The following is an 11,834-nucleotide window of genomic DNA, read 5'->3' as shown; positions in this document are numbered from 1 at the left end:
AGGGTGTCCATCACACCAAAGGTGAGATCCAGGGCACAGTGTCCATCACACCAAAGCTGAGAATGAGATCCAGGGCAGGGTGTCCATCACACCAAAGCTGAGATCCAGGGCAGGGTGTCCATCACACCAAAGCTGAGATCCAGGGCAGGGTGTCCATCACACCAAAGGTGAGGTCAGGGCAGGGTGTCCATCACACCAAAGGTGAGAATGAGGTCCAGGGCAGGGTGTCCATCACACCAAAGGTGAGAATGAGGTCCAGGGCAGGGTGTCCATCACACCAAGGGTGAGGTCCAGGGCAGGGTGTCCATCACACCAAAGGTGAGGTCAGGGCAGGGTGTCCATCACACCAAAGGTGAGGTCAGGGCAGGGTGTCCATCACACCAAAGGTGAGGTCAGGGCAGGGTATCCATCACACCAAAGGTGAGGTCAGGGCAGGGTGTCCATCACACCAAAGGTGAGGTCCAGGGCAGGGTGTCCATCACACCAAAGCTGAGAATGAGGTCCAAGGCAGGGTGTCCATCACACCAAAGCTGAGATCCAGGGCAGGGTGTCCATCACACCAAAGCTGAGATCCAGGGCAGGGTGTCCATCACACCAAAGCTGAGATCCAGGGCAGGGTGTCCATCACACCAAAGGTGAGGTCAGGGCAGGGTGTCCATCACACCAAAGGTGAGAATGAGGTCCAGGGCAGGGTGTCCATCACACCAAAGGTGAGATCCAGGGCACAGTGTCCATCACACCAAAGCTGAGCCTGAGAACCAGAAGCACACTCAGATGTCCTCAAGTCCCAGTGCAAAGGGAGGCCTGGCACAGAAACCTTTGGCCACGTCAGCAATGGGCAGGCAAAGGACTGCAAGGAGCTTTTCATGGCTGAGCCTTCCCTGGAGTCCCACTTGGTTTAAAAAGGTGATAGAACAACAGCAGGAAAAAGGACAGAGAGCAGCATTTGAAGGAAGCTTGCCCAGCAGAGCTCTAACATCACTGGAGCCCTGCATATACAGTGGTGGCACAGGACAACATTTTCATGTCTGACATTTTCCTTAAGTGTTGCAAAAATTAATCAGTGTTTCATTTTGATGATCCTGAGAGACAGAGAGGGGAATGTGATAGTTAGTTTTTCAGGCTATTTCTGGACTCAAAGTAATCTAAAAAAAACCAGTTATGCTTAAAGTTCAGAGTGGTTCCTTTAAAGCAAAAACAGAAGGACATGAGTTTAGTTCAAGAAACTCAAAAGAAAGTTCTAAGTGTTGCAAGAAGCTTACAGTGTGTAAGACAAGACACTTTCTGCTAATTTGAACATGCTCCTTCACACCAAGCAGCACTAGAACCGTGCAGCCACAACGTAAGTTGTTTCCTCTGATATGAGCCTATTACCTCTGCTACTTTTGTTCTTTTCCTCCTTTTGCCTTCTCCTTTAAAGCTCAGGCAGTTCATCCCATTGCCTGGGCTCTTTTTAACTCACAGCAATTTTAAACAGCACCTGGTGGATTTTTTCTATCATTCTCTTCACTCAGACATGATCTAGGTTCAGCTCTCACTCAGGATCTGAAGATGAAGCTCACCTACATTACACTGAGCACTTCTGCACCATTTCTCCTGTTTCCTCAGGTCATGACACTGGTCATGTCATGTGTCCCCAGGCCTCCCGTTCATTCCCAGCTGAGCTGACCTTGCAGCTCCCTCATAAACCTCTCACATGTCTCAATCAGATGGCAGCTGGTATTTCTTATGTGCCAACCATGTTTTGATCTCGATGACATGCACAGCACCACGTCAGCAGGAGCAAAGACATGAGAAATACTTTTCCCTTTTGTTTTTCTAGAGTTGTATGAGTCCTCCTGACCCACCAAATTCCCACAGCACGCAGGGCTGGCTGTGGCAGTGCCTACTAGCTAGCTTGACCTTGGAGAAGAGCAGAGCTCTGAAAATCAAGTGTCTCATGACTGGAGATTTTTTTTAACAAAGCAGACTTCAGGTAAGCTGGGGGATTTGGATTTGTTCAAGGCAGAGATTGCAGCCACAGCCTTCCTCCTCTAGAGCAGAATCAAGTGCAGGTCCTTGCCTTGCCAGCCCAGGGGAATTCTGCCTGCTCATCCTTTGCAGAGAGCCACAAACACTCCAGGAGATGTACCCTGTTCAAAGGACTGTACTTGGAGGTCAGAGCTTAGAAAGGGAAAGGATTTTAAACTGGTTTGTGTGTATTTAAAAATCTGTTTCCAAAGGTCCATATGAACTGTGTTGATATAATTAATTTTTTTTTTTTTTTTTTTTTTTTTTTTTTTTTTTTTTTTTTTTTTTTTTTTTTGCTGTTTCCTCTTGCCTCATGGCCAAGCAGTGTGCTCAGGTAAGAGATGCTGTGTGCAGTAACCTGTGTGCACCAACACTGGACATTTTGTGTGAGGCAGAGGAGCACCTGGGCTCAGTGCTGGTGACTCCAAACTGGGGACACCTTGTCATGCCAGCCTTCACTGGCCTTTTCCTGAAACATTGCCAGACACTGCCTTGGAGCACCACTAAAACTGTGCTTTCAGCTTTGGCTCCCTGTTCCCCATTGCTCTCCTCCAAAACTATCCCTAGGTGTACATACTGTTTAATTTCTGGTGACACTGTGATAGCTGCAGATACATTATTCATAGCCCTGGGATCTGCCTTTCTGTGCCTCCAGTCTGAGTGGTCCCCTGGCTGTCTCTGCTTTGTATCCCATTTTGTTGTTCCTGTAGGGAATGTGCCAGCAGGGATGGGGCTGAAATCCTGCTGGATCAGGAGCAGAGACCACTGCTGCTCTGTTTGTAAACACTCCCAGGCTAAAATTAGCAGGAGTCAGAAGAATCATTTATGAATGTCAAGCTCCCCCAGGCGTCCTGAGGAACGTCTCAGGCCTGTGCCCACGTGTGCCAGGTTTAAACAGTGCCCATGTCACCGTCCTGCCAGCTGCCACCTCCTCGTGCCCAGCCCCTGCCTGGCTCCACAGCCCTGGGCCTGGCAGCAGCAGCACCAACATCGAGCACATTTTCAGCTGCAGGGACTCTCCAGGACCTCCAGAACGCCTGGCAGAGAAGCCCTGGTCAGCTGGAATGCTGTCTGTCCAGCAGAAGGGGAGGGTTTGGGGTCTGGATAAACATCAAGGCAGGAAACCCTCGCAGTGTGAGCATCTCTGAGCAGCCCTGTGCTGTGCCCTTGGAGGAAAACCGAGCCACGCTGCCTACAGCACACCACGGACAGGAACCAGGGTGGGGGAGCCCCATGTGTCCCCTCCTCCCCAGTTACAGGCAGCAGATGATGAAAACAGCCCTGCCTGTGTCTGCAGGAAAGCACAGCCAGAGGAGCAGTGCCACGCTCAGCCAACGTGCTCAGTACAATCCACGCTCCTCAGAAGAGGCCAAACAATCTGAATGTGCCATGGCAACTGAACCCGCGTCTTTGCAGGCCCTGGAGCATCAGCTGGGCTCCTCCAGTCCTCAAGGCACACAGCTCTGACTCAGCTGACCCCTCAGCAATGGATATGGGAGCACCTGAGTTGGTGACAGGTGTGCCAGCATCCCTCAGGCAGGCACACAGGGCAGCAGGGCACAGGGAGGTCAGTGTGCCTCAGACCTCCCCAGGTGAGTGTGGCAAGAGCTCAGCAGCCCTGCTCACCAAACCCCACAGATCTGCCAACTCAGCTTTCACAGCAGCCCAGAGCTCCTCTACTGGGAAAGCATCAGCAGCTCCTTAGAGAAGCAGCAGGAGTTTGTGTGACACGAGGCACTTTTGGGAGAGCCACATCCCTTAAAGAAGCAGCAGGAGTTTGTGTGACACGAGGCACTTTTGGGAGAGCCACATCCTTTCCATTTCCATTTGGTGCCTGTCAGCATTTCCATTCCTCTGCCCTTGGCAGAGCACCACACGTGCACCGTGTCATGTCCACAAAATACTCAGCTGCAATTTATGTCCCCACACCCTTTCCTGCATGCAGAATATCCCATCCATTTAAATAGGAGGATTAGAGGGGTAGGAGGGAGCTTAGCACAAACAATAGCTGTGATCAAGCCCTGGTGCAGGAGTGATCTGTGGGAAGCTCAGGGATCAAGGGTGGCAGGTGCTGCTCTGCTTCAGAGCTATTTATACTCACCAGCTCACTCCACAAACTCTTCCTGCTTTAGAATGCCCGTAGGATTCCTTTCAAAGGGACAGGAGAGGTGTGCAGTATGAAAGCATGGGCCAAGTCTGTAATTTTAAAGATAACAGAATTAAGTATTGCATAAAAATCCCACTATCATATACAAAGAGGAGTAGCCTGACATGAGCAGTTTCAAAGTAGGGAATCACAACAAACAAGGAAATATATAATGGGGGGAAGACACAAAAGGAGTGGAGGGGGAATAAAACATTTTTGTCTTGGAAAATACAAATCTTAAAGATCCAGGCTCAGAGAGGATTTGTCTTTCATATTTTTAACTAAGAACTCCCTGCCTCCCACAATAAATAAATAAATCTATTTGGTGAACAAGGCTTGGCTGCTTAGTGCTGAGGGCTGAGTGATGAACGTGCCCAGCAGTGCATTTGGGGTTTTGGCCCTGGAGCTGCAGCAGGCTCAGGGCTCCAGGGGAGCTGGGAGGGCTCCTTGGCAGCACGGTGGCCGTGGGGCAGGGCCAGGCTGGGCCAGGGCCATCCTGCCCAGGACACTGCTCTCACACTGCCCCAAGCCACCACAGCACCCAGCAGGGCCAGAAGGCTTTGAACTCAGTGGAAATAAAAGCTGACAACCACAGAGCACAGGCATTGCCAGAATCAGTCGCAGCATCTCAGCTGATGTGAGCCCTTGTAAAGGCCAGGATTAACCCCTTAGACACTCTCCTTGGCGTGGGGAGGAGCAGAGATGCCTGCACAGCCCGAGCCCTGCCTCCATGGTCCAGCAGCCAGCCTGGAGCAGCAGGAGGTGCAGCACTGCCTCCCTCGCCCTGTGCCTCTGGCAGCCCTGCTGCTGGTGGCTCAGAGCCCAGCTGTGAGCATGTGTGACACAGAGGTGACACCCACGTGTTTACACCTCAGCTCAGAGGCACTCACAAAGGGAGGGAAACCAGGCAAGTCACCTATTCTTGGAGTTCTTCCTCCTAAGCCCACTAGCCTGGCACACCCCCGTTAAAAGGAATGAGAACTTGTGTGCTAAAGCTGGCAAATTCACCAGAAATCATCCTCCTCGTGGTTTGTTATTACAGCCATGTACCTTTCAATTGCTCCTCAGACACACTTCTTGTAGGCACAAATTGCATCAGTACCACGGATTGTTCTTGGAGCACCAGGCATCACTGTCACTGTGTCATAGCTAAGGCAGCAATACAACTCTCAGAAGTGATTTAGGGAACTACAGCAGATCTGATTAGCAAGCATCTTGTTTGAAGCAAACTACCACAAGTCATTAATCATAAAAGTTTCTAATTTCAGAAATGAGTTAACTGAACTTTAATGAGACAAACAGCTTTTAAAAGCTGCCACCACGAGCCTGTCTGCATTAAGCTGGGAGAGTGCTGTAAAATGACTGATTTCATTACCAGTCCTGGGAAGCTCTCTGCCAGCAGCAGCTTCAGGAGTCTAAAAAAGCTCCACATTCCTTTCAAAAGTGCTACTTACATACTTAGGGTCCCTTCCAGAGCAGCATTTCTGGGGTTACTGACCCCAGGACACAGCATGGTCAGTGCCCCCATTCCCTGTGAGGCAGAAAGCCCAAACTCCAGGGATGTGCAGGGACAGCTGCTCTGCTCTGGAGCAGTACAGCCTTGCTGAGTGCCAAACCTGCAGAGGGATTGGGATCACAACCCAAGGGACTCCATCCCTCTGGATTTAAATGAATTTGACAATAAGCTTTTTAAGAAGCTTCTAACTGTGTTAATCAGTACAACGTAGTGTCATGTTTGGTTTTTTCATTAAAAGATAATTAAGGGAAACAGTGGCAGCCAATAACTTGAAAAAAGGGAATTGAATCAGCTAAAAACTCCCCTCCTTGAGCAAAAAGTTAGATACACCTGTATTTACTGACACCTAGTGTGGCAAGATAATGCTTCCCAAGAAACAATTCAACTGCAGTTCCTGCCAGTGGAGCACTAAGAACAATTTCCATTAAGGATACCTAGAAGAGCTACTTCTTCCTGAAGGAGGGATGAGCTGAGAGCTCTCCACTAATGCTGGTGATTCATTTCCTCAGCACCTCCGGTAATGAAGCACTGCTGTGCTCTCCTCCAGGAGTGAAGCACCTACTCCTCATCTCCAGGGCTCTGCCCAGTGCCCAATCTCATGTTCTCCCCTTTCCTTACTTAGTCAGAGCTTTAAAATGCCATCCCACCCCCTGGGCAGCTTGGATCCCCAAGAAAAACAGGTTATTTCTAGAAGAAGTATTTGCCCTCCAGACTCCCTGTTTCAACTGTACTGGGAATTAAGGATGATCCTCAAGGATGTTGGACCAGCACCCAACAGCAAGAAATCCTCCAAATTTAACACAGAGGCACGTGAGAAATGAGAAAAGGTGGTATTTTTTGTGAGGAATTGTTTTCTGAACAACGTGGGAAGACAGGAACTAACAGGCTATGGAGCTTTAGACTTATGCACTAAAGAAGTATAGGGTCTGGAAAATATAAAAGCTAAAATCCTAAGGCATCCCTAGAACAAGTAGGGCTGGACCCTTGCTGGGTCTAAACCATAAAAGGCTTTCAGTTTTGACAAAATACCATGTCCAGAGCAAGAAGATGCTCTAGAAGGGCCTTGCAGGTGCTCAGGAGATGCTGGGCAGGTGAGAAGAGCATGGTCTGTGTCCCCAGATAGCCCAAGCACTCTGGCCCATCTTAGAGCCCGGGCTGCTGGCTGAGCCTGGGCAGGTTCCTGTCCCCAGCAGGGACACGCAGGGTGGGCAGGCTGGTGTCCCCAGCAGGGTCCCCTGGCCCAGGGACACGCAGGGTGGGCAGGCTGGTGTCCCCAGCAGGGTCCCCTGGCCCAGGGACACACAGGGTGGGCAGGCTGGTGTCCCCAGCAGGGACATGCAGGGTGGGCAGGCTGGTGTCCCCAGCAGGGTCCCCTGGCCCAGGGACACGCAGGGGTTGGCACTGCACAGTCCTGAGTGCTCTTTGTTGGCTGCTCTTCAGGGTTGGATTCTACGAAATATTCATCACGATTCTGCAAGTTCCCAAACGTCCTTGCAACCACAAGTCAAGCTGAGGATCTGAGATTTGTTGCAGAAAGATGCAGCAAACAGAAAAAGGAGCGAAGGTCTCGTGCCCAGCTGTGTTTGCTGCGATCAGCCCCGCTCTGCTGGGCTGCAGACAAACCCAAACCCAAACCCAAACCCAAACCCAGCCTGTGTGACTGGGCAGGGCTTGTGGCAGCTCCACGCTCCTCCCTCAGCACCGAGGGGTGGAAGTGTCTCCGGTTTGAGATGCTCATAGCTCTACACCCACTGGCTCCTGCTGCCAGCAGGAAATCCCAGTTACACCCAGGAGGGGAAGAACACCCAGAGAGAGGGAGAGGTGCTGGGTGGGTGCTCTGTGCTAGCTGGGGGAGGAGGAAGGAGCTGCCTCTTCTCTCTCCCCCAGCTGATCTGCTGGAGCTCAGCAGCCACAATTAGCACTAGATTAGGGTTTTTAATGGGCTAACTACCTGCCATGTAGGCTGGGCCCCACTTTCAGGTACCCTAATCACAGAGATTAAAGAGTTTTTTTGTCCATCTGTGTCTACAGGAGTTTTGGATCCATTAGCAATTATGATAATGGATCTCTTTCCGGAGAATTAATTGCTCCTTTGCCCAAATCATAGACAACTTTGCTGTAAAAATTAATTACTTGGCATATACAATACGCTTAAAAGTAGAGTAATAAGCTAATTTGCAGAGAATCCACCGAGGGCCCCCCAGTCTCCCAACTTCTCAGAGCAGTTTCTGAATATCCAGTGAAAAGTCAGATAGCTGCTGCTGTCCTGCAATTCCTTTCCCAGGATATTGACAGCCCCAGAACAGCTGACCTGGCACTTGACAGCTCAAGACCCAGCAAACAGCCCAGGAAAGTACAGGGGAGTTCAACTAGACCCTGTCTGCCTAACAGCCATCCCAAACAACTCCCTCCTCCCAAGAACGCCGATGCTTTCCCAGGTGGCAGCGTGCTCTGTGTCTGGAAATGGGCGAGAATGATGCCAAAAGCAGAGGAGGAGCAGAACGGGCAGAGCTCACTGCTCTCCCTTCTCCGTTCCTATCCTGCTCCCGGGAGGATCCCCTGTCCCTGGGGACGTGCCCAGGCAAGGAAAGGACACTGTGCTGGCACAGGGTCACCCAGCCCCTCACCTGCCCAGGCAAGGAAGGGGACACTGTGCTGGCACAGGGTCACCCAGCTCCTCCCCTGCCCAGGCAAGGAAAGGACACTGTGCTGGCACAGGGTCACCCAGCCCCTCACCTGCCCAGGCAAGGAAAGGACACTGTGCTGGCACAGGGTCACCCAGCCCCTCACCTGCCCAGGCAAGGAAAGGACACTGTGCTGGCACAGGGTCACCCAGCTCCTCACCTGCCCAGGCAAGGAAAGGACACTGTGCTGGCACAGGGTCACCCAGCCCCTCACCTGCCCAGGCAAGGAAAGGACACTGTGCTGGCACAGGGTCACCCAGCTCCTCACCTGCCCAGGCAAGGAAAGGACACTGTGCTGGCACAGGGTCACCCAGCTCCTCACCTGCCCAGGCAAGGACGGGGACACTGTGCTGGCACAGGGTCACCCAGCTCCTCTCTGCCCCAGGGCTTTGGGGTGCCTCTCCCCCATGCCAGGGGAGCTGACCCAGCCAGAGGGGATCTCTCTGTGCCTGGCTGCCCAGGGTGCCCTGAGCTCCCACCGTGGCCTGGCTGTGGCACTCTCTGCTCTCCCACACTGCAGGGTTTGTCTGAGGCACCTCCAGCCAGCCAACGTTTTGCAACCTCTGCTGTTTTCACCGCATTGTTCAGCAGCAAAGGACAGCAGGTTCACAACACGACACTCCTCCTTAGGAAAGCAGACTGAAAATTTGCATAGAATGTTTGCAAGCAACCCAATTAGCTCTCCTGAACAACCTCCCACCCATCAGGCAGCCCACAGTGACTGATGCTGTGTGCTCCTCTTGCCTGCCCCAAAAGCACAGGGAAGCAGGCTAGCACATAGACCTTGGTTTTGCCCAAGGTCTGAATCCTTCTGCCAAATGCCCACAATAAGCTAAATGCTGTCTGTGCACGTGTGATCACAGGCAGTTTATCTTCTCAGCTTTGTAAGATGATCACTTTAAAAGAAGGGGGATGCTGGGCTGTTTTCAGTAGCGTTTAGTGCAGCTATCTGCAGCCCCTGCAAATTTCTTGCAGTAGCTTAAATATTAAAGGTCTTTTTATAGCCCTCACGAGCATATGTAGCACTTTGCATGAACCCCATACAAACAGATGCAAAGGGACTGTGCTTCACAAACAGAGGGGATGGAAATGAGAGGAGACAGGCTGGCAGGGCCAGGGCTGGCAGGGCCAGCATAAAAAATGAAGCCAACAAAACCCCCCAAAACAGAAAACCAGCACCTTCCTAATAGTAAAAATGACATTTTTTAACATAAAACTTCTCTTTGCTGGTGGGTTTCATGACTGCTTTGCCAGATGCAGGTGTCTGTAGCAGTAACACAATCCACAACAAATCAACAACCAATCTAAATGTTAATCTAACCTCCCTTAAGGAAATTAATCTGTTTTAAAAGTACAGAACACTCCTGGCTCAGTTATTTTCTTAACCTTCTCGGTGCCCTTGAGTGCGCACAATTCATACAAGGAAAAGCATTTTCAATTTCTTGTGGACATATGTTATACAAGCTCAGAGAAGAATGCTGGAAATGATCATCTCTGAAGAGCACGGGGCTCCCATCTGGCACCGTTTGATTTGAGACTGACAAAAATATCCAGCAGAACGGCACAGAAAACACTGAGATTGCTAATGGCCCAAATGGTATCTTCTGGGGAGGAGGGGGGAAGAAAAAGAATGAAGATAATGAAAATCAGCCAATCTGCCAAGAGACATTTCAAATAGGAAAAGGGAGATTTGTGGTTTGGGTTGTGTCTCTTTGCCCCCTGAGTGCACTGGTTCCTGCTGCAGGGAGCCACACAAATCTTCTCCTCAAGTTTTATTCACAGGAGGTGGGGAAATCACAATTGCCAAAGGAAGACAGGTCAGGCTTAAAAGCAAGAAATATGTTGGTTTGGTCCCAGAAAATTCAGTTGCAAAGAACCCTGTCAGAAACATTCAGTTCTGCTTTGGCTCATGACAAATGCAATTGAAATTTTCATCCATTTGAAACAAAACCATAAACAGTATCAGTTTAATAGAGAATTAAAAATTAAATAAAAACAACAATGAAAAGGTAAGGGACAAGAGATCACATGGGAAAGTAGCACATGGTGCTAGTATCCAGAGATACCTGCTGGAAGTGGGTCCTGAGTCTGGAACCACTGAAAACAAACAAATACGGCCACAGAGCTCTTAACCCTCCCAGGAGGAGGTTTTGCCTTCTGTGGCTCAAGACACAGAAGGATTTTTGGAGAAGTTCTCACAGCACTCTGCCTCTTACTGCTGTCCAGCCAACTGCAGTTTTATGTGCCAGGAAATTGATGAATGGGCTAAACATCTCACATAACAGAGAAAGAGATTCTGCAAAAAATAACTTCTTGCAGTGAAAGCCAGAGTGTGGGCTGCACCATCAAACTTTTAGAGACTTCCAAATGTCAGCCAGACTGGCAAGACCTTTTCCTGTAACTGAGGATATTTATTTCTGAGAAAACACTCAGATTTATTTCATAGTGGGGCTATAAAAGGAAGAATGAGCTGCTTTCCTGGGACTCCAGAGAGCCTGTTATGGCCTGTAACTTCCACTCTGCATCTGCCTGCAGTGATGGCAATTTTTTGTATGTTTTGAGCCCTTTTATTAAGCTAAGACTCCACTCTCCAGAGAGAAACCATCTAAGCAAGCAAGCCCATGCCCTGATGGTGGGAAGCAAGGGTACTCTCCTCACCTGGTGCTTGGGGTGGCAGGATGAGGAGAGGGCTGTCCTTCCATCCCCTGGCTGTGCCTGGCACCTCCACCCCACCGGAGGAGAGAGAGAGAGACCTTCCCCTTCTGCTGCTCTTTGCTCTGAGATGCTGCCTGAGCCCAGCCCAGTGCAGGATGCTGCTCCTCCTCACAGGCAGGAGTGAAACTAGTTAAACCAGTTTAAGCCTTCCAGGTTACACCTGGAGAGAGCACCCTCCCCTGGCCTGAGCTGTGCCCTGCAGCAGCTCCCTTCCCTCCCTCCCTCCCCAGGCACTGCCCCCTTCACACACCACCTGTGCCTTGTTACCTGCCCAGGGACCCTCGGTGCCCCCCAGCAGCTGCAGCTGGGGCAGGTCCTCACTGAACTGGGACGGGCTGCCTGGGCTCCCTGCTCTGCCTGCAGCTGTGGGATCCAGCTGTGCTCCCCTGCCAAGACTGCCCATCATCACCATCACCATCACCATCATCACCATCCTCCTCCTCCTCCCCCTGTCCCAGGCAGAGCTGCCTGCTCTCTTGCCCCCACACTTGGCTGTGTTTGGGAGCATGAAGCACACTTTGCAAGCAGAGCAGATCCCTTCAGCAGCATTTCCAGGGATGGCAGAAGTGTCTGAGGGGTTTCTCTGCTGCCGTTTCCATCACAAACCCACCCAGGGCCTCTGGCCGTGCCACTGCCTCATCCCAGCTGGGCACTGGGTCAGTATCTCACCAGCCAGGGGCTGAAACTCCTCTGAGAGCTGAACTGGAAGCAGCTTTAGAACTTCAGAACTTTATGAGCTTTAGAACTTCCCAGCACTGTTCTC

At 50.9% G+C, this 11,834-nt stretch overlaps 1 long non-coding RNA gene across 1 annotated transcript; it reads right to left on the bottom strand.

The window, feature by feature from the left end:
- Nucleotides 1-363: 363 nt before the first annotated feature.
- LOC132333989 (uncharacterized) lies at nucleotides 364-11,135 on the bottom strand. Its single transcript, XR_009488312.1, has 3 exons — nucleotides 11,015-11,135; nucleotides 4,112-4,206; nucleotides 364-1,082 (listed from the first exon to the last, which is right to left on the bottom strand). It is a non-coding gene; the product is annotated as an uncharacterized LOC132333989 (long non-coding RNA).
- Nucleotides 11,136-11,834: the final 699 nt, after the last annotated feature.

Source organism: Haemorhous mexicanus, chromosome 14 (genome assembly GCF_027477595.1).
Source record: "Haemorhous mexicanus isolate bHaeMex1 chromosome 14, bHaeMex1.pri, whole genome shotgun sequence".
In the NCBI taxonomy this organism is placed as follows: domain Eukaryota; kingdom Metazoa; phylum Chordata; class Aves; order Passeriformes; family Fringillidae; genus Haemorhous; species Haemorhous mexicanus.
The sequence above is the reverse complement of the archived record's forward strand: the minus strand, read 5'-3'. Positions and strand labels throughout refer to the sequence as shown.